We start from the raw sequence: 22,547 nt of genomic DNA on the forward strand, positions 1-22,547 counted from the left end.
TGTTTGCTAACACTGTTTTCAAGGAATCTGCAATGGGATGTTCCAGAGTCCTTTGATGCCTACAGCGAAAAATGAACTTTCTTCAGATAAAACCTATAAAGAAGCCTTCTGAAAAACAGCTTTGTGATGTGTACATTAATGTAACAGAGTTTCACGGTTCTTTTCATTGAGCAGTTTGATAGCACAGTTTTCATGAAATCTGCAATAGGATATTTGGGAGTGCATCAAAGCCTATGGTGACAAAGGAAGTATACACAGATAAAAGTCCAAAAAGAAGCTTTCTGTGAAACTCCTTTGTGATGTGTGAACTCATCTCACAGAGTTACACCATTTTCATTGATAAGTTTGCTAACACTTTTTTTCGATTAATCTGCTATGGGATATTGGGTAGCGCATTGATTAATACATTGAAAAAGGAAAAATACTCAGATAAAAACTAGAAAGAAAGTTTCTGAGAAACATCTTTGTTATATGTGAATTTATCTCATAGATGTTTTCATGTAACAGTTTGGTAACACTGTTTTTGGGGAATCTGAGAAAGGATATTTTGGGTCACATTGTAGCCTATGAGACAAAGGAAATATCCTCAATTAAAGCTAGAAATACAATGTCTGAGAAATTACTTCATCATGTGTGACTTCATCTCACAGAGTTACACTGTTGTTTTCACTGAGCAGTTGGATAACACTGTTTTCATAGAATCTTCAATAGGATATTTGGGAGTGCATTGAAGCCTATGGTGACACAGGAAATACCCTCCAACCAAAACAAAAAGAAGCTTTCTGAGAAACTGCTTTGTGATGTGTGAATTCATCTCACAGATTTACACCTTTCTTTTATGGAACAGTGTGCCAACGTGTGAATTCATCTCACAGATTTACACCTTTCTTTTTATGGAACAGTGTGCTAACGTGTGAATTCATCTCACAGATTTGCACCTTTCTTTTTGTGGGACAGTGTGCTAACGTGTGAATTCATCTCACAGATTTACACTTTTCTTTTTATGGAACAGTGTGCTAACATTATTTTGTGGAATCTGCAAGGGGATATTCAGGAGCACCTTGAGAAAAATTGTGAAAAAGGAAATATCCTCAGATAAAAACTAGAAGGAAGCTTTCTGAGAAAGTTCTTTGCAAAGTGTGAATTCATTTCACAGAGTTGCACCTTTCTTTTCATGTAGCAGTTTGCTAACACTGTCTTTTTCTGGATCTGGAAAGGGATATTTGTGAGCACTTTGAGACCTATGGTGAAAAAGAAAATATCCTCACATAAAAACTAGAAAGAAGCTTTCTCAGAAACTGTTTTCTCATGTGTAAATTCATCTCACAGAGTTACACTGTTTTTTTCATTGAGCAGTTTGCTAACCCTGTTTTCTTGGAATCTGCAATAGGATATTCAGGAGTGCATTGATGTTTATGGTGATAAAGGAAATATCCTCATACAAAAACTAGATAGAAGTACTCTGAGAAACCACTTCTTGTAACACTTCTTGTAACAGAGTTACACTGTTCTTTTCATTAAGCAGTTTGCTAACACTGTTTTCTTGGAATCTGCAATGGGATATTTCAGAGCGCATTAATGCTTATGGTGACAAAATAAATAATATCATATAAAAACAAGAAAGGAGCTTTCTGAGACCACTTGCTGATGTGTTAATTCATCCCACAGAGTTACACGACTCTTTTAGTGGAGCAGTTTACCAGCAGTGTTTCTGGGGAATCTGAGAAGGGATATTTTGGATCGCTTTGAATCCTATGATGACAAAGGAAATGTCCTCATATAAAAACTGGAAAGAAGCTCTCTGAGAAACCGCTTGGTGATGTGTTAGTTCATCTCACAGAGTTATACCCCTTTCTTTTCTTGGAGCACTATTCCATCACTGTTTTTGTGGAATCTGCAAAGAGATATTTCGGTGCACACAGAGGCCTACAGAGAAAAAGGAGATATCCTCAGATAAAAGCTAGAAAGAAGCATTCTGATAAACTTCTTTATGATGTGTGAATTCATCTCACAGAGTTACACCATTCTTTTCATGGAGCAGTTTGGTAGCACTGTTTTTGACGAATCTGGGAAGGGATATTTTGGATTGCATTGAAGACTTTGGTGACAAAGTAATTATCCGCAGATAAAAACTAGAAAGAAGCTATCTGAGAAACTTCTTTGTGATGAGTGAATTCACCTCACAAGAGTACACCTTTCTTTTCAAGGAGCAATTCGCCGACACTGTTTTCATGGAATATGCAATGGGATATTTGGGAGTGCATTGAGGCCTATGGTGAAAAAGGAAATATCCTCAGATAAAAACTTGAAAGAAGTTTCTGAGAAACTGCTTTTTGATGTTTGAATTCATCTCACAGCATTACACTGTTCTGTACATTGATCAGTTTGCTAACACTGGTTTCCTGGAATCTGCAATGTGATAATTCGGAGTGCATTGAAATTTATGTTGACAAAGGAAATATCCTGAGACAAAATCGAGAAAAAAGCTTTCTGATAAACTTGTTTCTGATGTATGAATTCATCTCACAGAGATACAACTTTCTTTTCATGGAGCAGTTTCCCAGTACTGTTTTTGGGGAATTTGAGAAGGGCTATTTTGAATTGTATTGAAGCGTAGGGAGACAAAGTAAATATCTTCAGATAAAAACTAGAAAAAATATTTCTGAGAAACCGCTTTGTGATGTGTGAATTCTTCTCAAAGAGATACATGGATCTTTGCATTGAGCAATTTTCTTACACTGCTAAATTGGAATCTGCAATCTGATATTTCAGAGCACAAGTAAGCTTTTGGTGACAAAGGAAATATCCTCATGTAAAAACTAGAAAGAAGCTTTCTGAGAGGCTGTTTTCTGATGTGTGAATACATCTCACAGAGTTACACAGTTCTTTTCCTTGAGTAGTTTGCCTGTTATCTTGGAATCTGCATAAGGATATTTCAGAGTGCATTGAAGCTTATGGTGACAAAGGAAATATCCTCATATAAAATTTAGAAAGAAGCTTTCTGAAAAACCATTTTGTGATTTATTAATACATCTTACAGAGTTACACTATTCCTTTCATGGATGAGTTTGGTAACGCTGTTTTTGGTGAATCTGAGGAAGGATATTTTGGATCGCATTGAAACCAGTGATGGCAAAGGAAGCATCCTTAGATAAAAACTAGAAAGAAGTTTCTGAGAAAGGTCCTTGTGATATGTGAATTCATACCACCGAGTTGCACCTTTCTTTTCTTTTTTTTTTTTTTTTGAGACAGAGTCTCGCTCTGTCGCCCGGGCTGGAGTGCAGTGGCCGGATCTCAGCTCACTGCAAGCTCCGCCTCCCGGGTTCACGCCATTATCCTGCCTCAGCCTCCCGAGTAGCTGGGACTACAGGCGCCCACCACCGCGCCCGGCTAATTTTTTGTATTTTTTAGTAGAGACGGGGTTTCACCGTGTTAACCAGGATGGTCTCGATCTCCTGACCTCGTGATCCGCCCATCTCGGCCTCCCAAAGTGCTGGGATTACAGGCTTGAGCCACCGCGCCCGGCCACACCTTTCTTTTCATAGAGCAGTTTGCTAACAATGTTTTCATGAAATCTGCAAAGGAACATTTGGGAGCGCAATGAGGCCTATAGTGAAAAAGGAAATATCGTCAGATAAAAACTAGAAAGAAACTTTCTGAGAAACTACTTTGTGATGTGTGAATCCATCCCACAGAGTTACACTGTTCTTTTCATTGAGCAGTTTCCTAACACCATTTTCTTGGAATCGTCAATGGGATATTTTGGAGGACATTCAAGTTTAGAATGACAAAGAAAATACCATCAGACAAATACTAGAAAGAAACGTTCTGAAAAACTGCTTTGTGATTTGTGAATTCTTCTCATGGAGTTACACGATTCTTCACATGCGGCAGTATTGTAGCACTGCTTTCATGGAATCTGCAAATGGATAATGGGGAGCACATGGAGGCCTATAGTGAAAAAAGGGATATAGTCAGATAAAAATTAGAAAGAAGCTTTCTGAAGAAGCTCTTTGTGATGTGTTAATTCATCACACAGAATTACAGCTTTTTTTTCATGTAGTAGTTTTCTAACACTGTTTTCGTGGAATCTGCAAAGGGATATTTGGGAGTGCCTTGAGGCCTATGGTGAAAAAGAAAATATCCTCAGATAATAACTAGAAAGAAGCTTTCTGAGAAACTGCTTTGTGTTGTGTAAATTCATCTCACAGTGTTACACTGTTACTTTCATTGAGCAGTTTGATAACACTGTTTTTCTGGAATCTGCAATAGGATATTTGGGACACACTGAAACCTATGGTGACAAAGGAAATACCCACAGAAAAAACTAGTAAGAAGCTTTCTGAGAAACTCCTTTGTGATTTCAGAATTCATCTCACAGAATTACATGATTCTTTTCATGGAGAAGTTTGGTAATACTCTTTTTGAGGAATCTGAGAAAGGATATTTTGGATCTCATTGAAACCTATTGGGACAAAGGAAATATCCTCAGATAAAAACTAGAAAGAAGCTTTATGGGAAACTGCTTTGTGATGTGTGAATTCATTTCACGGATTTACACGTTTCTTTTCATGGAGCAGTTTACTAAGACTATTTTTGTGGAATCTGCAAAGGGATATTCATGAGTGTATTGAGGCCTATAGTGAAAAAGGGAATATCCCCATACAAAAACTAGAAAGATATTTTCTGAGAAACTACTCGGTGATTTGTGAGTTCATCTCACAGAGTAACATGGTTCATTTCATGGAGCAGTTTGTTAGCACTGTTTTTGGGAAATCAGAGAAGGGATATTTTGGAATGCATTGAACCCTTTGATGAAAAAGGAAATATCCTCAGATAAAAAAATAAGCTTTCTGAAAAACTACTTTGTGATGTGTGAATTCATCTCCCAGAGTTGCACTATTCTATTCATTGAACAATTTGCTAACACTGTTTTCTTGAAATCTGCAATGGGATATTTCAGAGTGCATTGAAGTTTTGGGTGAAAAAGGAAATATCCTCAGACAAAAACTAGAAAGAAGCTATCTGAGAAACTGCTTTGTGATTTCTGAATTCACCTCATGGAGTTACACCTTTCTTTTCTTGGAGCACTTTACTAACACTGATTTCATGGAATCTGCATAGGGATATTTGGGAGTACCTTGAGGCCTATGGTAAAATAGGAAATATCTTAAGATAAAAACTAGAAAGAAGCTTTCTGAGAAACTACTTTGTGATGTGTGAATTCAACTCACAGAGTTACACTGTACCTTTCACTGAGCATTTTCTAACACTGTTGTCAAGCTATCTGCAAAAGGATATATGGGTGTGCATTGAGGTCTGTGTTGATAAAGGAAATATCCTTAGAAAAAAACTACAAGGAGTTTGTCTGAGGAACTGCTTTATGATGTGATAATTCATCACACAGAGTTATATGATTGTTTTCATGGAGCAGTTTGGAAGTACTGTTTTTGGGAATCTGAGAAGGGGTATTTTGGATCACATTGAAGCCCATGGTGCCAAAGAAAATATCCTCAGAAAAAAGGTAGAAATAAGGTTTCTGAGAATGAACTTTGTTTTGTGTGAATTCATCTCACAGAGTTACAGCTCAATTTTCATGGAGCAGTTTGCTGATACTGTTTTAGTGGTATCTGCAAAGGGATATTTGGGAGTGCATTGAGGACTACGGTGAGAAAGGAAATATACTCAGACAAAAACTAGAAGGAAGCATTCTGAGAAACTGTTTTGTAATGTGTGAATTCATCTCACAGAGTTACACTGTTCTTTTCATGGAGCAGTTTGCTAACACAGTTTTCTTGGAATCTGTAATGGGATATTTCTGAGCCCATTGAAGCTTATGTTGACAAAGGAAATATTCTCAGATGAAAAATAGAAAGAAGCTTCCTGAGAAACTGCTTTTTAATTTGTGAATTTATCTCACAGAATTACACGACCATTTTCATGGAGCAGTTTGTTAGTACTCTTTTTGAGGAATCTGAGAAGGAATATTTTGGATTGCATGGTGAAAAGGGTAATATCCTCAGATAAAAATTAGAAAGAAGCTTTCTGAGAAAGTACTTTGTGATGTGTGAATTCATCTCACAGCATTACACCTTTCATTTCATGGAGCAGTTTGTGAAATCTGTTTTCTTGGAATCTACAGTGGGATATTCATTAGTGCAGTTTTTTTCATTGAGCAGTTAGATATCATTGTTTTCGTTTAATCTGCAATAAGATATTTGGGAGTGCAATGTTGACAAAGGAAATATCCTCAGATAAAAACTAGCAAGAACTTATCTGAGAAACTTCTTTGTGATGTGTGAATTCATCTCACAGAGTTAGAACTTTCCATTTATGAAGTAGTTTTCTAACACTGTTTTTGTGAAATCTGCAAAGGGATATCTGGGAGCACATTTAGGTCTATGGTGAAGAAGAAATATCCTCGGTTAAAAACTAGAAACAAGCTTTCTGAGAAACTCCTTTTTGATGTGTGAATTCATCTCACAAATTTACACTGTTCTTTTCATTGAGCCGTTTGCTAACACTATTTTCTTAGAACCTGCAATCTGATATTTCAGAGTGTATTGAAGCTTATGGTGACAAAGGAAATATCCTCATATAAAAACTAGAAAGAATTTTTCTGAGAAACCACTTTGTGGTGTGATAATTCATCTCACGGAGTTACATGATACTTTTCATGGATCAGTTTGGTAGCACTGTTTTTAGGTAATTTGAGAAGGGATATTTTGGATCTCATGGAAAACTATGGTGACAAAGGAAATATCCTCAGATAATAACTAGAAAGAAGAATTCTGAGAAAATTCTTTGTGATATGTGAATTCATCTCACAGAGTTACAACTCTGTTTTCATGGAGCAACTTGCTAACACTATTTTTGTACAATCTGCAAAGGGATATTTTTGAGTGCATTGAGGCCTATGGTGAGAAAGGAATTATCCTCAGATAAAAACTAGAAGGAATCTTTCTGAGAAACTGCTTTGTGATGTCTGAATTCACCTCACAGAGTTCCACTGTTCTTTGCATTGAGCATTTGCTTACATTGTTTTCTTGGAATGTGCACTTCGATATGTCTTAACACATTGAAACTTTCAGTGACAAAGGAAATATCCTCAGAGATAAACCAAAAAGATTCTTTCTGAGAAACTGCTTTGTGATGCATGAATTCATCTTACAGAGTTACATCGTTCTTTTCATTGAGTAGTTTGATAACACTGTTTTTGTGGAATCTGCAATAGGATATATGGCAGCATATTGAAGCATCTGGTGCCAAAGGAAATAATCTCATAGATAAACCAAAAAGAAACTGTTTGAGAAATTGCTTTGTGAGATGTGAATTCATCTCACCGTGTTACATTGTTCTTTTCACTGAGCAGCTTGCTAACACTGTTTTCTTGCAATCCTAAATGGAATATTTTGGAGTGCATTGAAGTTTATGGTGACATAGGAAATATTCTCATAGAAAAAATAGAAGGAAGCTTTCCAGGAAACCACTTTCTGATGGGTTAATTCATCGTGATCAGTTTGGGATCACTGTTTTTGGGGAATCTGATAAACGATATTTTGGATTGCATTGAACCTATGGTGACAAAGGAAATATCCTCAGATGAAAACTATAAAGAAGTTTTCTGAGAAAGTTATTTGTGATGTGTGAATTCATCGCACAGATTTACACCATTCTTTTCATGGAGCAGTTTGCTAACACTGTTTTTGTGAAATCTGTAAATAGATAAATGGGAGGACATTGATGCCTATGGTGAATAACTGAATATCCTCAGATAGAAACGAGAAAAAAGTTTTCTCAGAAACTGCTTTGTGATGTGTGAATTCATCTCACAGGGTTACACTGTTCTTTACATTGAGCAGTTTGCTAATACTGTATTCTTGGTGTCTGCAAAGGGATATTTTGGAGTGCTTTGAAGGTTATGGTGACTAAGAAATATCCACAGACAAAAACTAGAGAGAAGGTTTCTGAGAAACTGCATTGTGATTTGTGAATTCATCTCATAGACTTACACAATTTTTTTCAGGAAGCAGTTTGGTAGCTCTGTTTTTGGGAAATCTGAGAAAGGATATTTTGAATCACATTGATGCCTGTGGTGACAAAGGAAACATACTCAGATAAAAACTAGAAGGAAGTTTTATGAGAAACTGCTTTGTGGTGCATGAATTAATCTCACAGAATGCACCATTCTTTTCATTGAGCAATTTGCTAATACTGTTTTCGTGCAAATTGCAAAGGGATATTTGGGAACGCATAGAGGCCTATGGTGAAAATGGAAATATCCTCAGATAAAAACTAGAAAGAATCGTTCTGAGAAACTGCTTTGTGGTGTGGTAATTCATCTCACACTGTTTTTTGTAGAATCTGCAAAGGGATACTTTGGAGGGCATGGACACTTAAGGCGACAAAGGAAATATCCTCATATGAAAACTAAAAAGAAGCATTCTGAGAAACTGCTTTATGATGTGATAATTCATCTCACAGAGTTAAATGATTCTTGTCACGGATCAGTTTGGTAGCTCTGTTTTGGGGAATCTGAGAAGGATATTTTGGATCGCTTGAAGCCTATGGTCTCAATGGAAATATCCTCAGATAAAAACTAGAAAGAAACTTTCTGAGAAAGTTCTTTTTTTTTTTTTTGAGACAGAGTCTGGCTCTGTTGCCCAGGCTGGAGTGCAGTGGCTGGATCTCAGCTCACTGCAAGCCCCGCCTCCTGGGTTCACGCCATTCTCCTGCCTCAGCCTCCCAAGTAGCTGGGAGTACAGGCGCCCGCCACCTCGCCTGGCTAATTTTTTTTTGTATTTTAGTAGAGACGGGGTTTCATCGTGTTAGCCAGGATGGTCTCAATCTCCTGACCTCGTGATCCACCCGTCTCGGCCTTCCAAAGTGCTGGGATTACAGGCTTGAGCCACCACGCCCGGCTGAAAGTTCTTTGTAATATGTGAATTCGTCTCACAGAGTTACATCTTTCTTTTCATGGAGCAGTTTCCTAACACTGTTTTTGTGGAATTGGCAAAGGGATATTTGGGAGCACAAGGAGGCCTATAGTGAAAAATTAAATATATTCTGATAAAAACGAGAAAGAAACTTTCTGAGAAACTGCTTTGTGATGTGATAATTAATCTCACAGTGTTACACGGTTCTTTTCTGTATCAGTTTGGTAACACTGGTTTTGGGGAATCTGAGAAAGGATATTTTGGATCAGATTGAAGCCTATGGTGACAAAGGTAATACTCCCTGATAAAAACAAGAAAGAAAATTTCTGAGAAAGTTCTATGTGGTGTGCGAATTCATCTCCCAGAGTTACACTTTTCATTTCATGGCGCAGTTTGCTATCATTGTTTACCTGGAATCTACAAAATGATATATTTGAGTACATGGAAGCTTATGGGGACAAAGGAAATACCCTAATATAAAAACTAGAAAGAAGCTTTCTGAGAAACTACTTTGTTGGGTTGGAATTCATCCCACAAAGCAACACTGTTCTTTGCATTCAGCTGTTTGCTAACACTGTTTTTGTGGAATCTGTAATGGGATATTTCAGAGTGCATTGAAGCTTATGGTGACATAGGAAATATCCTCAGATAAAAACTAGAAAGAAGCTTTATGAGAAACTGCTCTGTTATTTGTGAATTCATCTCACAGTGTTACACCTTTATTTTCTTGGAGCACTTTACTAACACTGATTTCGTGGAATCTGTAAGGGGATATTTGGGAGCACCTTGAAGCCTATGACAAAATAGGAAATATCCTCAGATTAAAAACTAAAAAGAAGCTTTCTGAGAAACTCCTTTGTGATGTATGAATTCAGTTCACAGAGTTACAGGATTCTTTGCATGGACCAGTTTGGTGGCACTGTTTTTTGAGATTCTGAGATGGTATATTTTGGATTGCATTGAAGCCTATGGTGACAAAGGAAATAACCTCAGGTAAAAACTAGAAAGAAGCTTTATAAGAAGCTGCTTTGTGATGTGTGAATTAATATCACAGAGTACACTGTTCTTTTCATGGAGCAGTTTGCAAACAATGTTTTCGTCCAATTTGCAAATAGATATATGGGAGTGCATTTAGGCCTACAGTGAAAAAGGAAATATTCTCAGATAAAAATTAGAAAGAAGCTAAGAAACTGCTCTGTGTTGTGTGAATTCATCTCACAGAGTTTCACTGTTCTATTCATTGAGCAGCTTGCTAACAATGTATTCATGGAATCTGCAAAGGGATACTTTGGAGGGCATTGAAGCATAAGGTGACAAAGGAAATACCCTCATAGAAAAACTAGAAAGAACCTTTCTGAGAAACTGTTTTATAATGTGCTAATTCATCTCAGAGAGTTAAATGATTGTTTTCATTGATCAGTTTCATAGCTCCTTTTGGGGGAATCTGAGAAGGGATATTTTGGATCACTTTGAAGCCTATGGTGTCAAAGGAAATAACCTCAGAATAAAACTTGAAAGAAGTTTTCTGAGAAAGTTCTTTGAGATATTTGAATTCATCTCACAAATTTATACCTTTCTTTTCATGGAGCGATTTGTTAACATCATTTTCATGGAATCTGCAAAGGGATATTTGGGAGTGCATTGAGGCCTATAGTAAACAAGGAAAATCCTCAGATAAAAACTAGAAAGAAGCCTTCTGAGAAACTGCTTTGTGATGTATGTATTCATCTTACAGAGACACACCGTTCTTTTCATTGAGCAGCTTGATAACACTGTTTTTGCAGAATCTGCAATAGGATATTTGGGAGTACTATGAAGCCTATAGTGACAAAGGAATTATCCTCAGATAAAAACCAAAAAGAAGCTTTCTGTGAAACTGCTTTGGGATGTGTGAATTCATCTCACAGAGTTACATCTTTGTTTTCTTTGAGAAGTTTGCCAACACTTTTTTCGTGGAAACTGCATTGATGTATTCCATAGCGCATTTAGGATTATGGTGAAAAAGGATATAAACTCTGTGAAAAACTAGAAAGAAGCTTTCTGAGAAACAGCTTTGAGATGTGTGAATTCACCTCTCAGAGTTACACCACAGTTTTTATGGAGTTATTTGGTAGCACTGTTTTTGGGGGTCTGAGAAGGCATAGTTTGAACTGCATTGAAATCTACAGTGAAAAGGAAATATCCTTAGATTAAAATTAGAAAGAAGCTTTCTGTGAAACTCCTTAGTGATGTGTGAATTCATATCACAGAGTTAAACTGTTTTTTTCATTGAGCAGTTTGCTAACACTCCTTTCTTGCAATCTGCTATGTGATATTTCATACCGCTTTGAAGCCTACAGTGACTTTGAAAAGATCCTCATATAAAAACTAGAAAGAAGCTTTCTGATATACCACTTTGTTATGTGTTAATTCATCTCACAGCATTGCACGATGCTTTTCATGGATCAATTTGTTAGCACTGTGTTTGTGGAAACTGAGAGAGGATATTTTGGATCACTTTGAAGCCAATGGTGACAAAGAAAATATCCTCAGATAAAAACTAGAAAGGGGGGGGCGGAGCAATATGGCCGAATAAGAGCAGCTCCAGTCTCCAACTCCCAGCGCGAGCGACACAGAAGACCGGTGATTTCTGCATTTTCAACTGAGGTACTGGGTTCATCTCACTGGGGAGTGCCGGACGATCGGTGCTGGTCAGCTGCTGCAGCCCGACCAGCGAGAGGTGAAGCAGGGCGAGGCATTGCCTCACCTGGGAAGTGCAAGGGGGAAGGGAGTCCCTTTTCCTAGCCAGGGGAACTGAGACACACAACACCTGGAAAATCGGGTAACTCCCACCCCAATACTGCGCTTTAAGCAAAGAGGCACACCAGAAGATCATATCCCACACCTGGCCAGGAGGGTCCCACACCCACGGAGCCTCCCTCATTGCTAGCGCAGCAGTGTGTGATCTACTGGCAAGGCAGCAGCGAGGCTGGGGGAGGGGCGCCCACCATTGCTGAGGCTTAAGTAGGTAAACAAAGCTGCTGGGAAGCTCGAACTGGGTGGAGCTCACAGCAGCTCAAGGAAACCTGCCTGTCTCTGGAGACTCCACCTCTGGGGACCGGGCACAGTAAACTAAACAACTGCAGCAGACACCTCTGCAGACGCAAATGACTCTGTCTGACAGCTTTGAAGAGAGCAGTGGATCTCCCAACACGGAGTTTGAGATCTGAGAAGGGACACACTCCCTGCTCAAGTGGGTCCCTGACCCCTGAGTAGCCTAACTGGGAGACATCCCCCACTAGGGGCAGTCTGACACCCCACACCTCACAGGGAGGAGTACACCCCTGAGAGGAAGCTTCCAAAGCAAGAATCAGACAGGTACACTCGATGTTCAGAAATATTCTATCTTCTGCAGCCTCTGCTGCTGATACCCAGGCAAACAAGGTCTGGAGTGGACCCCAAGCAATCTCCAACAGACCTACAGCTGAGGGTCCTGACTGTTAGAAGGAAAACTATCAAACAGGAAGGACACCTACACCAAAACCCCATCAGTACATCACCATCATCAAAGACCAGAGGCAGATAAAACCACAAAGATGGGGAAAAAGCAGGGCAGAAAAGCTGGAAATTCAAAAAATAAGAGCGCATCCCCCCCGGCAAAGGAGCGCAGCTCATCTCCAGCAACGGATCAAAGCTGGACGGAGAATGACTTTGATGAGATGAGAGAAGAAGGCTTCAGTCCATCAAATTTCTCAGAGCTAAAGGAGGAATTACGTACCCAGCGCAAAGAAATGAAAAATCTTGAAAAAAAATTGGAAGAATTGATGGCTAGAGTAATTAATGCAGAGAAGGTCCTAAACGAAATGAAAGAGATGAAAACCATGACACGAGAAATACATGACAAATGCACAAGCTTCAGTAACCGACTCGATCAACTGGAAGAAAGAGTATCAGCGATTGAGGATCAAATGAATGAAATGAAGCGAGAAGAGAAACCAAAAGAAAAAAGAAGAAAAAGAAATGAACAAAGCCTACAAGAAGTATGGGATTATGTAAAAAGACCAAATCTACGTCTGATTGGGGTGCCTGAAAGTGAGGGGGAAAATGGAACCAAGTTGGAAAACACTCTTCAGGATATCATCCAGGAGAACTTCCCCAACCTAGTAGGGCAGGCCAATATTCAAATCCAGGAAATACAGAGAACTCCACAAAGATACTCGTCGAGAAGAGCAACTCCAAGACACATAATTGCCAGATTCACCAAAGTTGAAATGAAGGAAAAAATCTTAAGGGCAGCCAGAGAGAAAGGTCGGGTTACCCACAAAGGGAAGCCCATCAGACTAACAGCAGATCTCTCAGCAGAAACTCTACAAGCCAGAAGAGAGTGGGGGCCAATATTCAACATTCTTAAAGAAAAGAATTTTCAACCCAGAATTTCATATCCAGCCAAACTAAGTTTCATAAGTGAAGGAGAAATACAATCCTTTACAGATAAGCAAATGCTTAGAGATTTTGTCACCACTAGGTCTGCCTTACAAGAGACCCTGAAGGAAGCACTAAACATGGAAAGGAACAACCGGTACCAGCCATTGCAAAAACATGTAAAAAGGTAAAGACCATTGAGGCTAGGAAGAAACTGCATCAACTAACGAGCAAAATAACCAGTTAATATCATAATGGCAGGATCAAGTTCACACATAACAATCTTAACCTTAAATGTAAATGGACTAAATGCTCCAATTAAAAGACACAGACTGGCAAACTGGATAAAGAGTCAAGACCCATCAGTCTGCTGTATTCAGGAGACCCATCTCACACGCAGAGACATACATAGGCTCAAAATAAAGGGATGGAGGAAGGTTTACCAAGCAAATGGAGAACAAAAAAAAGCAGGGGTTGCAATACTAGTCTCTGATAAAACAGACTTTAAACCATCAAAGATCAAAAGAGACAAAGAAGGCCATTACATAATGGTAAAGTGATCAATTCAACAGGAAGAGCTAACTATCCTAAATATATATGCACCCAATACAGGAGCACCCAGATTCAGAAAGCAAGTCCTTAGAGACTTACAAAGAGACTTAGACTCCCATACAATAATAATGGGAGACTTCAACACTCCACTGTCAACAGTAGACAGATCAACGAAACAGAAAGTTAACAAGGATATCCAGGAATTGAACTCATCTCTGCAGCAAGCAGACCTAATAGACATCTATAGAACTCTCCACCCCAAATCAACAGAATATACATTCTTCTCAGCACCACATCGTACTTACTCCAAAATCGACCACGTAATTGGAAGTAAAGCACTCCTCAGCAAATGTACAAGAACAGAAATGATAACAAACTGTCTCTCAGACCACAGTGCAATCAAACTAGAACTCAGGACTAAGAAACTCAATCCAAACCGCTCAACTACATGGAAACTGAACAACCTGCTCCTGAACGACTACTGGGTACATAACGAAATGAAGGCAGAAATAAAGATGTTCTTTGAAACCAATGAGAACAAAGATACTACATACCAGAATCTCAGGGACACATTGAAAGCAGTGTGTAGAGGGAAATTTATAGCACTAAATGCCCACAAGAGAAAGCAGGAAAGATCTAAAATTGACACTCTAACATCACAATTAAAAGAGTTAGAGAAGCAAGAGCAAACACATTCGAAAGCTAGCAGAAGGCAAGAAATAACTAAGATCAGAGCAGAACTGAAGGAGATAGAGACACAAAAAACCTTCCAAAAATCAATGAATCCAGGAGTTGGTTTTTTGAAAAGATCAACAAAATTGACAGACCACTAGCCAGACTAATAAAGAAGAAAAGAGAGAAGAATCAAATCGACGCAATTAAAAATGATAAAGGGGATATCACCACCGACCCCACAGAAATACAAACTACCATCAGCGAATACTATAAACACCTCTACGCAAATAAACTGGAAAATCTAGAAGAAATGGATAATTTCCTGGACACTTACACTCTTCCAAGACTAAACCAGGAAGAAGTTGAATCCCTGAATAGACCAATAGCAGGCTCTGAAATTGAGGCAACAATTAATAGCCTACCAACCAAAAAAAGTCCAGGACCAGATGGATTCACAGCTGAATTCTACCAGAGGTACAAGGAGGAGCTGGTACCATTCCTTCTGAAACTATTCCAATCAATAGAAAAAGAGGGAATCCTCCCTAACTCATTTTATGAGGCCAACATCATCCTGATACCAAAGCCTGGCAGAGACACAACAAAAAAAGAGAATTTTAGACCAATATCCCTGATGAACATCGATGCAAAAATCCTCAATAAAATACTGGCAAACCGGATTCAGCAGCACATCAAAAAGCTTATCCACCATGATCAAATGGGCTTCATCCCTGGGATGCAAGGCTGGTTCAAAATTCGCAAATCAATAAACATAATCCAGCATATAAACAGAACCAAAGACAAGAACCACATGATTATCTCAATTGATGCAGAAAAGGCTTTTGACAAAATTCAACAGCCCTTCATGCTAAAAACGCTCAATAAATTCGGTATTGATGGAACGTACCTCAAAATAATAAGAGCTATTTATGACAAACCCACAGCCAATATCATACTGAATGGGCAAAAACTGGAAAAATTCCCTTTGAAAACTGGCACAAGACAGGGATGCCCTCTCTCACCACTCCTATTCAACATAGTGTTGGAAGTTCTGGCTAGGGCAATCAGGCAAGAGAAAGAAATCAAGGGTATTCAGTTAGGAAAAGAAGCCAAATGGTCCCTGTTTGCAGATGACAGGATTGTATATTTAGAAAACCCCATTGTCTCAGCCTAAAATCTCCTTAAGCTGATAAGCAACTTCAGCAAAGTCTCAGGATACAAAATTAATGTGCAAAAATCACAAGCATTCTTATACACCAGTAACAGACAAACAGAGAGCCAAATCAGGAATGAACTTCCATTCACAATTGCTTCAAAGGGAATAAAATACCTAGGAATCCAACTTACAAGGGATGTAAAGGACCTCTTCAAGGAGAACTACAAACCACTGCTCAGTGAAATAAAAGAGGACACAAACAAATGGAAGAACATACCATGCTCATGGATAGGAAGAATCAATATCGTGAAAATGGCCATACTGCCCAAGGTAATTTATAGATTCAATGCCATCCCCATCAAGCTACCAATGAGTTTCTTCACAGAATTGGAAAAACTGCTTTAAAGTTCATATGGAACCAAAAAAGAGCCCGCATCTCCAAGACAATCCTAAGTCAAAAGAACAAAGCTGGAGGCATCACGCTACCTGACTTCAAACTATACTACAAGGCTACAGTAACCAAAACAGCATGGTACTGGTACCAAAACAGAGATATAGACCAATGGAACAGAACAGAGTCCTCAGAAATAATACCACACATCTACAGCCATCTGATCTTTGACAAACGTGAGAGAAACAAGAAATGGGGAAAGGATTCCCTATTAATAAATGGTGCTGGGAAAATTGGCTAGCCATAAGTAGAAAGCTGGAACTGGATCCTTTCCTTACTCCTTATACGAAAATTAATTCAAGATGGATTAGAGACTTAAATGTTAGACCTAATACCATAAAAATCTTAGAGGAAAACCTAGGTAGTACCATTCAGGACATAGGCATGGGCAAAGACTTCATGTCTAAAACACCAAAAGCAACGGCAGCAAAAGCCAAAATTGACAAATGGGATCTCATTAAACTAAAGAGCTTCTGCACAGCAAAAGAAACTACCATCAGAATGAACAGGCAACCTACAGAATGGGAGAAAATTTTTGCAATCTACTCATCTGACAAAGGGCTAATATCCAGAACCTACAAAGAACTCAAACAAATTTACAAGAAAAAAACAAACAACCCCATCAAAAAGTGGGCAAAGGATATGAACAGACATTTCTCAAAAGAAGACATTCATACAGCCAACAGACACATGAAAAAATGCTCATCATCACTGGCCATCAGAGAAATGCAAATCAAAACCACAATGAGATACCATCTCACACCAGTTAGAATGGCGATCATTAAAAAGTCAGGAAACAACAGGTGCTGGAGAGGATGTGGAGAAATAGGAACACTTTTACACTGTTGGTGGGATTGTAAACTAGTTCAACCATTATGGAAAACAGTATGGCGATTCCTCAAGGATCTATAACTAGATGTACCATATGACCCAGCCATCCCATTACTGGGTATATACCCAAAGGATTATAAATTATGCTGCTATAAAGACACATGCACACGTATGTTTATTGCGGCACTATTCACAATAGCAAAGACTTGGAATCAACCCAAATGTCCATCGGTGACAGATTGGATTAAGAAAATGTGGCACATATACACCATGGAATACTATGCAGCCATAAAAAAGGATGAGTTTGAGTCCTTTGTAGGGACTTGGATGCAGCTGGAATCCATCATTCTTAGCAAACTATCACAAGAACAGAAAACCAAACACCGCATGTTCTCACTCATAGGTGGGAACTGAACAATGAGATCACTCGGACTCAGGAAGGGGAACATCACACACCGGGGCCTATCATGGGGAGGGGGGAGGGGGGAGGGATTGCATTGGGAGTTATACCTGATGTAAATGACGAGTTGATGGGTGCAGCACAGCAACATGGCACAAGTATACATATGTAACAAACCTGCACGTTATGCACATGTACCCTACAACTTAAAGTATAATAATAATAAATAAATTAAAAAAAAAAACTAGAAAGAAGCTTTCTGAGAAAGTTCTATGTGATGTGTGAATTTATCTCACGGAGTTACACCTTTCTTTTCATGGAGCAGTTCAATAACACAGATTTCGTGGAATCTGCAAAGGGATATTCGGGAGGGCATTGCAGCCTATGGTGACAAAGGAAATATGCTCATAAAAAAAACAAAAAGATTTCTGTGAAACTGCTTTGTGATGTGTGAATTCATATCACAGAGTTTCACTGTTCTTTTCTTTCAGCAGTTTGCTAACACTGCTCTCTTGGACTCTGCAATGGGATATTTCGAAGATCATTGAAGGTTATTGTGACAAAGGAAATATCCTTAGATAAAACCCAGAAAGAAGCTTTCTGAGAAACTGGCTTGTGCTTTGTGAATTCATCTCACCAACTTACACGATTCTTTTCATGGAGTAGTTTGATAGCAGTGTTTCTGGGGGAATCTGAGAAGGGATATTTTGGATAGCATTGAAGCTTATGTTGACAAAGGAAATATTCTCAGTTAAAAATTAGAAATAAGCTTTCTGAGAAAGTTCTTTGTGTGTGTGAATTAATCTCACAGAATTACACCTTTCTTTACATGGACAGTTCGATAACAGAGATTTCATGGAATCTGCAAAGGGATATTTGGGAAAGCATTGAGGCATATGGTGGAAAAAGAAATATCCTCAGATAAAAACTAAAAAGAATATTTCTGAGGAACTGCTTAGTTGTGTGTGAAATCATCTCATTTAGTTACACTGTGCTTTTCATTGAGAAGTCTGCTAACACTGTTTTCTTGGATTCTGGAATGCGATACTGCGGAGTGCATAGAAGTTTATGGTGACAAAGTAAGTATCCTCAGACAAAAAGCATAAAGACGCTTTCTGAGAAACCTCTTTGTGATATGTCAATTCAACTCACAGAGTTAAATGATTCTTTTCATGGAGCAGTTTGGTAGCACTGCTTTTGGGGAATCTGAGAAGGGATATTTTGGATCTCATTGAAGCCTATGGTGACAAAGGAAATCTTCTTTGATAAAAACTAGCAAGAAGTTTTCTGAGAAGGTTCTTGGTGATGTGTGAATTCATCTCACAGAGTTACACCTTTCTTTTCATGGAACACCTTGCTGACACCCTTTTAATGGAAACTGAAAAGTGATATTTGGGAGTGCATTGAGGTGTACAGTGAAAAGTTAAATATCTTGAGATTAATAAATAAAAGAAGTCTTCTGTGAAACTACTGTCTGATATGTGAATACATCTCACAGAGCTACATTGTTGTTTTCATTGAGCAGTTTGTTAACACTGTTTTCTTGAAATCTGCAATGAGATATTATGGATCACCTTGAAGCTTATGAAATGAAATATTCTCATACGGAAATTAGAAAGAAGCTTTCTGAGAAACTGCTTTGTGTCGTGTTAATTCATTCCAAAGGATTACACTATTCCTTTTATGGAGCATTTTGGTAGCACTGTTTTGGGGAAATCTGAGAAGGTATATTTTAGATCGCATTGACGTCTACAGTTACTAATAAATATACTCAGATAGAAATGAGAAAGAAACTTTCTGACAAACTGCTTTGTGATGTATGATTTCCTCTCACAGAATTAAGCCATTTTTTTTCATTGAACAATTTGCTAACACTATTTTCTTGGAATCTACACTGTAATATTTCAGAGCATTTGAAGCTTATGGTGACCAAGGAAATATCCTCAGACAAAAAGCAAAAAGAAGCTTTCTGAAAAACTGCTTTGTGATGTGCGAATTATTCTCACAGTGTTTCATGATTCTTTGCATGGATCAGTTTGGTAGTACTGTTTTTGGGGTATCTGAGAAGGGATACTTTGTTTCACATTGAAGCCTATGGTGACACAGGAAATAGTCTCAGATGAAAACTAGAAAGAAGCTTTCTGAGAAACTTACTTGCTGTGTGTGAAATCATCTCACAGAGTTACACTTTTCTACTCATTGAGCAGTTTGGTAGTACTGTTTTCATGGAATCCACAATGGGATATTTCAGAGCACACTGAAGTTTATGGTGACAAAGGAAATATCCTCAGAAAAGAAAGAAGAAATAAGCTTTCTGAGAAACTGCTTTGTGATTTGCAAATTCTCACAGTTACATGATCCTTTTCGTGGGTCAGTTTGATAACACTGTTTTAGTGGTTTCTGGAAAAAATAATTTGTATCACATTGAAGCCTACGGTGACAAAGAAAATAATCTCAGATAAAAACTAGAAAGAATCTTTCTGAGAAACTTCTTTGTGGTGTGTGAATTAGTCTCAGAGAGTTACACCTTTCATTTCATGGAGCAATTTGCTAACAATATTTTCCTGGATCTGCAAAGGGATATTTGTGAGAGCATTGAGGCCTATGGTTATAAAGGAAATACCCTCAGATAAAAACTGGAAAGAAGCTTTCTTAGAATTTCCTTTGTGATGTGTAAATTCATCTCACTGAGTTATACTGTTATTTTCATTGAGCAGTTTGCCCACACTGGTTTCTTGGAATCTGCAATGGGATATTTTGGAGTGCATTCATGCTTATGGTGATTGATTTAAAAATATCATATAAAAACTAGAAAGAAGCTTTCAGAGAAACTACTTTGTTATGTGTTAATTGACTCCTAATAGTTTCACGATTCTTTTCATGCATCAGTTTGCTAGCAGTGTTTTTGGGGAATCTGAGAAGGGATATTTTGGATCACATTGAAGCCTATTGTGACAAAGGAAATATCCTCATATAAAAACTGGAAAGAAGTTTTCTGAGAAACCGCTTTGTGATATGTTAACTCAACTGACAGAGTTATATGTTTCTTTTCATGGAGCACTTTGCTATCACTGCACTGTTTTCGTGGAATATCCAGAGGGATATTTTCAATCACATTGTGGTCTATGATGAAAAAGGAAATATCCTCACATAAAAACTAGAAAAAAGCTTTCTGAGAAACTTCATTGTGAGATATGAATGCATCTCATAGAGTGACACTGTTCTGTTCATGGATCAGTTTACTAACACTGTTTTTGACGAATCTGCAAAGAGATATTTTGAAGTGTACTGAGGTCTATGGTGAAAAAGGAAATATTCTCAGATAAAAACTAGAAAGAAGGTTTCTGAGAAAGTTCTTTGTGAAACATGAAGTCATCTCACAGAGATATGCCTTTTTCTCCACGGAACAGTTTGCTAACACTATTTTCATGATATCTGAAAAGCGATTCTTGGGAGTGCATTGAAGCCAATGGTGAAATAGGAAGGATCCTCAGATAAAAAATAGAAAGAAACTTTCTGAGAAACTATTTTGTGATATGTGAATTCATCTCACAGAGTTACCTCGTTCTTTTAGTTAACTGTTAGCTAATACTGTTTTTGTGAATTCTGCAATAAGATATTTGGGAGCACATTGAAGCCTATGGTAACAAAGGAAATATCCTCAGATAAAAGCTAAAAAGTACCTTTCTGAGATGCTGATTTGTGATTTGTGGTTTCATCTCACACAGTTATAATGTTGTTTTTATTGAGCAATTTGGTAACACTCTCCTTATGGAATCTTCAAAGGGATATATGGGAGCACATTGAGGCCTATGGTGAAAAAGGAAATATCCTCAGATAAAAACTAGAACGAAGCTTTTGAGAAACTGCTTTGTGATGTATGACTTCATCTCACAGAGTAACACTATTCTTTTCATTGAGTAGTGTGCTAAAACTGTTTTTTTGGAATCTACAATGGGATATTTCAGAGCACATTGAAGCTTATGTTTTCATAGTAAATATCCACAGATATAACCTAGAAAGAAACTTTCTGAGAAATTTCTTTGTGATGTGTGAGTTCATCTCAGAGATTTACACCTTTATTTCCATGGAGTAGTTTGCTAACACTCCTTTCATGTAATCTGCAAAGGGATATTTGGGAGCGTGCTGAAATCTATGGTGAAAAAGCAAATATCCTCACATAAAAACTAGAAAGAAGCTTTCTGAGAAACTGCTTTGTGATGTATGAATTCATCTCACAGATTTACACCATACTTTTCATTGAGCAGTTTGCTAAAACCGTTTTCGTGGAATCTGCAAAGGGTTAGTTCAGAGTAAACTGAAGCTTAAGGAGACAAAGGAAATACCCTCATATAAAAACTAGAAAGAGGTTTTCTGCAAAAATGATTTCTGATGTGTTAATTATCTCACAGAGTTACCCGATCCTTTTTATGTAAAAGGTGTTTTTGAGGAATCTGAGAAGGGAAATTTTGGAAGCATTGTAGCCCATGGTGACAAAGGAAATATCCTCAGATAAAAACTAGAAAGTAATCCCAGCACTTTGGGAGGCTGAGGCGGGTGGATCACGAGGTCAGATCGAGACCAACTGGGTGCGGTGTCAGGCACTTGTAGTCCCAACTTCTCGGGAGGCTGAGCAGGAGAATGACGTGAACCCAGGAGGCAGAGCTTGCAGTGAGTGGAGATCGGGCCACTGCACTCCAGCCTGCGTGACAGAGCGAGACTCCATCTCAAAAAAAAAAAAAAATTGAAAGTAGCTTTCTGAAACAGTTTTTTGGAATGTGTGAAATCATCTCACACAGTTTCACCTTTCTTTTCATGGAGGAGTTTCTAACACTGTTTTCGTGGAATCTGCAAAAGAATATGTGGTAGCATAGGCAGGCTTAAAGTGAAAAAGGGAATATACTGAGACAAAAAACTAGAAAGAAGCTTTCCGAGAAACTGCCTTGTGGTGTGTAAATTCATCTCACAGAGTTGCACCTTTCTTTTCATGGATCAATTTGGTAACACTGTTTTCTTGGAATCTGCAACAGGATACTTCAGAGTGCATCGAAGCTTATGGTGACAAAGGAAATATCCTCAGAAAAAAACTAGAAATAATTTTTCTGAGAAACTGCTTTGTGATTTGTGAATTCATCTCACAGAGTTACA

Source organism: Macaca nemestrina, chromosome 18 (genome assembly GCF_043159975.1).
Source record: "Macaca nemestrina isolate mMacNem1 chromosome 18, mMacNem.hap1, whole genome shotgun sequence".
Classification (NCBI taxonomy): domain Eukaryota; kingdom Metazoa; phylum Chordata; class Mammalia; order Primates; family Cercopithecidae; genus Macaca; species Macaca nemestrina.